Raw genomic sequence first — 5,452 nt, 5'->3', positions numbered from 1 at the left:
AATCATCTACGTAAAGAACCACAATGAGAAGTACATCACCCTCACGCTTTACATACAATGTGCTTTCTGTTGGACTGTTACGAAAGCCTCGTTTAACCAAATGAGTGTCAGCTTTCTCATACCAAGCACGAGGAGATTGCTTCAACCCATACAAAGCCTTCTTACATCTGCGCACTTTGTCCTCTTGTCCTTTTATGACAAAACCGCGAGGCTGTGTTACATAAACTTCCTCAAATATGTCACCATTCAAGAAAGCAATAACAATGTCTAATTGATGTACATCCCAACCAAAATGAGCTGCCAATGCACATAGAAAACGCACACTAGTCATACGACAAGTGGGAGCAAAAGTTTGTTCATAATCTATGCCTTTTTGTTGTGCATAACCCTTTGCAACAAGTCGAGCCTTATGGCGATCGATCTCACCATCCGGCTTGCGTTTCAACTTGTAAACCCACTTCGTACCAATGGCCTTTTTGCCAGGAGGCAAATCACATAAAGTCCATGTGTCCTTTTCTATAAGTGCATCATATTCTGATTGCATGGCAGCCATCCAATTTTCTAAATTTTTTGCTTCATCAAAAGACAGAGACTCCTCAACATCATGTAAGCTAGACACAGCCAAAGCATAACAATCTGATGCATAAGATGCATGGCGAGATCCTGAACGAGTATGACTAGACAAAGGTGCATCCAATTTACTGTCACGCAAAGTGTGCACCAGCCATTTTGGCATACCTCTAGCCTGCTCATTTTCAGCCCTTTCCTCATCAAGTACATCATGTATATCTACATCAGTTATAGGCTGATCTATAACATTTTCAGAAACCCCCATAGGCTGTACATTTGCCTCATTGGAACTTACATTTGTATTTCCACCACTAAAAAGAGGCAACAAAGTGTCATAAATGTCATGTGAGCTTACATTATTGTCTCTAGTACATGACAGCAAGGGCTAAATAGAATCTTCCACAAACACTACATCTCGTGAAACCAGAATACGTTTTGTTTGCGGATGATACAACCTGTAACCTTTGCTTTCAGCACTATAACCAACAAAAAAACATTTGACAGCCTTATCATCCAATTTTTGCACTGTGTTTGTGACACCAAAGCATATGCCAAACAGCCAAAAACACGTATATGCTCAATAGAAGGCTTTCTATCATGCCATGCTTCATATGGAGTAATAGACTGCAAAGCTTTCGTAGGACACCTGTTAAGTACATAAGTGGCACACATGATGGCCTCAAGCCAAAAAGAATGCGGCAAAGCTTGACTTTTGACCATACATCGTGCCATTTCCGTCAGTGACCTGTTTTTCCTCTCAGCAACACCATTTTGCTGAGGTGTATAAGGCACTGTACATTGGTGTTTTATCCCATGACTAGCCAGAAATGCATTAAATTCATGAGACATATACTCCCCCCCTCGATCGGAACGGAGGGTGCCCATAGTACATTTCGAGACATTTTCAGTCATAGCCAAAAAATTGTTTGAAGCACATAAAAACTTCGGACTTCGCTTTAAGCGGAAATACCCATGCATGCCTGGAGTAATCATCAATGAAAGTCACGAAGTACAGGTAATTGCCCAAGGACGGAATTTGCATGGGTCCACAAACATCACTATGCACAAGCTGCAACCTGCATGTAGCCCGAACTGAACCATCCTTTCAAAACTTAGAACGCTGCATCTTACCCAAAATACAGCCTTCACAAACATGTTTGACAGGTGCTTCAAGAGGCGGCAAAGAAGCAACCATATCAGATTTCTGCAAACGCAACAAACTGGCAAAATTCAGATGACCAAAAAATGCATGCCAAAGTTTTGCATCTGAAATAGACCTTGAATTTGCAACAGCATTTGCAAAATTTTGTCCACACTTGTCATACAAAGTGAGCTTATACAACCCATGGCACAAAAGGCCAGATGCAACACTTTCATCATCAAAACTGAGATCATAAATTGTACATCTGTCATCCACAAATTTGACTACAAGTCCAAGTCTAGCAAGTGCGGATACAGAAAAGAGATTCTTCTTGATCCCAGGTACATAAAGTGCATCAACAAGTGTGAAGGAACTGCCATTTACAGCAGTAAGCACAATCTTTCCAACTCCGTGAACCGGATAAGAGGCATTGTTGGCACAAGTGACTGAATTCCCATGAGAGACAGACTCGAGAGAGGTGAACAATTCACGATGTGAGGTAATGTGCTTTGTAGCACCACTGCCGAAATACCATACATGTGAATCTGCAGCAACTGACAAGCATGCATCATGGACAGCAGGATTGTAAGTGCACTCTGCGCTAAAAGCCCATTCTGCATCAACATCAGCATTACAGTCTCCTTTTTTTTAAGACTCAACAAATGGCTGCATTTGTAGTGGAACCAACATTTGCATTGGAACCACCCTCTTTCTTCTTAGCCTCTTTGGCCTTCAACTTAGGACATGACTTGATCAAGTGATCATTAGCTTTACAATAATGGCAACACGTATTCTTTTTGCCCTTATCACCATAATTTTCATACGAATTGCTGCCGACATAAGCATTGGGAACAAAAGTTTTGCCACTCGCAGCAGAACCATAAGAAGTGGCTGCATTGCTGTTACCACCCTTTCTTTGAGAAGCAATAAAAGCCTGTTCAATTGCACGTTGTCTAGTCTTGTTTTTTCTGGAAAGTGACTCTTGCAACAACAATGTGCATAATGCATCAAACTTGACAACTTCTAGATTTCCTTGGGTCATAAGTCTCCAAGTATTAGCAAAAGTCTGGTAAGAATCTGGTAAGGCATGAAGAACAGTCTGCACGAGGAAACTGTCTGAAATGACTTCACCTGGAGAAATAAGTTGCTCATTGATATCCTTGTTACGAGACTGGGATAGCTGGGCGTAATGGTTAATTATGTGCTATCTATTTATTTTACTAATTGAGTTGATGATGATTTTGTAGAGTGGAATGCGGGGAGTTGATGAAGAGGCGACGGCAACTATTCTTGGCCACTTTATATTTGCACGGTATCTTAGAACATCATTTCAATAAGCCACTATGGCTCTGTAAATAGTTGTAGTGGGAACTCCCCTTATGGGTCATGCAAGAACTAATGAGCTTCACTCATTTGCAAAAGTAAAGTGGTTGTAAAAGAGGGGCCTCAATTTTTGGCACCTTAAACTCAAAGTAATATATTAAATACCAACTCCACAAGAGAGGTGCCGTGGAGTTTGGGGTTAGATTTAGGCCTTTCTCTTGCAGATTCTCTTCTCTACTCTTTTAAGCTATGGTTATTTTGTTGTGTACTCTCTAATCTAGTCTCCATCTCTTATACCTCTCTTACATTCTCTTACAAATTGTCTATGTCAATTCTATGTTTACTCTGTGTGTGTGTGTGTGTGTGTGTGTGTGTGTGTGTGTGTGTGTGTGTGTGTGTGTGTGTGTGTGTGTGTGTGTGTGCTTAGAAATTGGAAGAAGAGGTGGACAGTTTGATGGTGATGGCTTGAAAGGTTGTGTTGAATATTATAAGCGATCGATCTCCCCCTCTTCTCCCAACAGCGAGGCAACCAAAATTATTTCAACCAGCGTTCTCCTCCAAATTCTAATGGTAACAAAAAGGTGAAGTGTTTTAAATGCTTTCAGTATGGTCACTATGCAGATAAGTGCCCAAATGGTCATGCTAAGGGCAATGGTCAATCCAATGGCCATTCAAATGGAGTCAACGGGAATTCAAATCAGAAACCCTTCAACAACAACCGCCCCAACGGAGCTACTCTTAACCTCATCGAAGATGCTACACCCGACGACAATGAAGTGGAAGTTAACTACGGTGAGGGATATGATCCTGATTATGATAACGATGACAACCCATCCTCAGGTACTCCTATATCTCCTCACACTTTGTTTAAAGTGCAAGGCACTGTTAAGGGTAAAAATGTCACCATTCTGCTAGATGATGGTAGTAGCCATGATTTCATTTCCACACCATTGGCACAGCAACTATCACTCTCTGAAATTTCATCACCTCACAAGGTCAAAACTGTTTTTAATAATCAACGTTTTAATTGCAAAACTCAAGTCACTGTTGAAGTTTGCATTGGTGAATTCACACAAGCACGTATATTTTTGGTAGCACCATTGCATGGACTTGATATGATTTTGGGAATGCCATTTCGTCACGAATTTGACCCATTGATTAATTATAAAACACGTACAATGTCTCTCACTCATAATAATAAAACTTTCTCCATCCAAGCAACACTGGCACAACAAAAATTTCCACTCCTCTTTCACACTCAAGCCAAACGAGCAACTCGAAAACAAGGGAAAACATATCTAGTATTGGTAAATCAAATTTTTGGTGAAATAGAAACTTCACGTAATTCCACACACGATGAATTTCTCTCACAATTTAAAGACTGTTTCATGCATGATCTGCCACCTGGAATTCCACCATCACGTCCCGAAGACCACACAATTGACATCATACCGGGTAGTGAACCTCCTTGTAGAGCACCTTATCGTGTAAATCCTACCGCACACAGGGAAATACAAACTCAAATCACTGATTTACTTGACCGAGGCCTAATCCGACCTAGTAGTTCACCATACGGAGCTCCAGTACTTCTTGTCAAGAAGAAAAATGGAACCTTTCGTATGTGTATCGACTACAGGGCTTTAAACAAGATCACCATTAAGAATAGGTTTCCTAATCCTAGAGTGGATGATCTACTAGACAAACTGAAAGGGGCAAACATCTTTAGCAAAATTGACCTTAAATCAGGGTATCACCAAGTCAAAATGTTTGAACATGATGTCTACAAAACTGCTTTCAGAACACAAACTCGACACTATGAATTTCTTGTCATGCCATTTGGTTTGCCAAATGCACCAGCTACATTCACACGCATGATGAATCGCATTTCATTGACCATCAAGATTTTGTGATTGTATTTTTTGATGACATTTTGGTATTCAGTAAATCTGAAGAAGAGCATAAGCAACATTTAACACGTGTATTTGATCTGCTTGCACAAAATCACTTGTATTTGAATCCTAAAAAGAGTTCATTTTTCCAATCTGAAATTGAATATTTGGGACATATTGTATCGGGTAAGGGAATACATGTCGATCCAAAGAAAATTGAAGCCATTCAATCCTGGCCTAAACCCAAAAACTTGCACGAGCTACGATCTTTTATTGGTCTTTGTAGCTATTACAGGAAATTTGTTCGTAATTTTGCTTACAAAGCACATTATTTGACTTTCTTATTGAAGAAAAACACGCCTTATGTATGGACTGATTTGCAAGAAAGCTCATTTAATGCACTTAAACATGCTTTGACTAATGCACCTGTATTGCAATTGCCTGATTTTGAAAGACCATTCTTTGTGGAATGTCACTGATGCTAGTGGGAAAGGTATCGGTGCAGTCCTTATGCAAGATAACCATCCAA

The sequence above is a fragment of the Adiantum capillus-veneris genome, chromosome 21, assembly GCF_014529385.1.
Source record: "Adiantum capillus-veneris isolate H3 chromosome 21, ASM1452938v2, whole genome shotgun sequence".
Taxonomy (NCBI): domain Eukaryota; kingdom Viridiplantae; phylum Streptophyta; class Polypodiopsida; order Polypodiales; family Pteridaceae; genus Adiantum; species Adiantum capillus-veneris.
The sequence above is the reverse complement of the archived record's forward strand: the minus strand, read 5'-3'. Positions refer to the sequence as shown.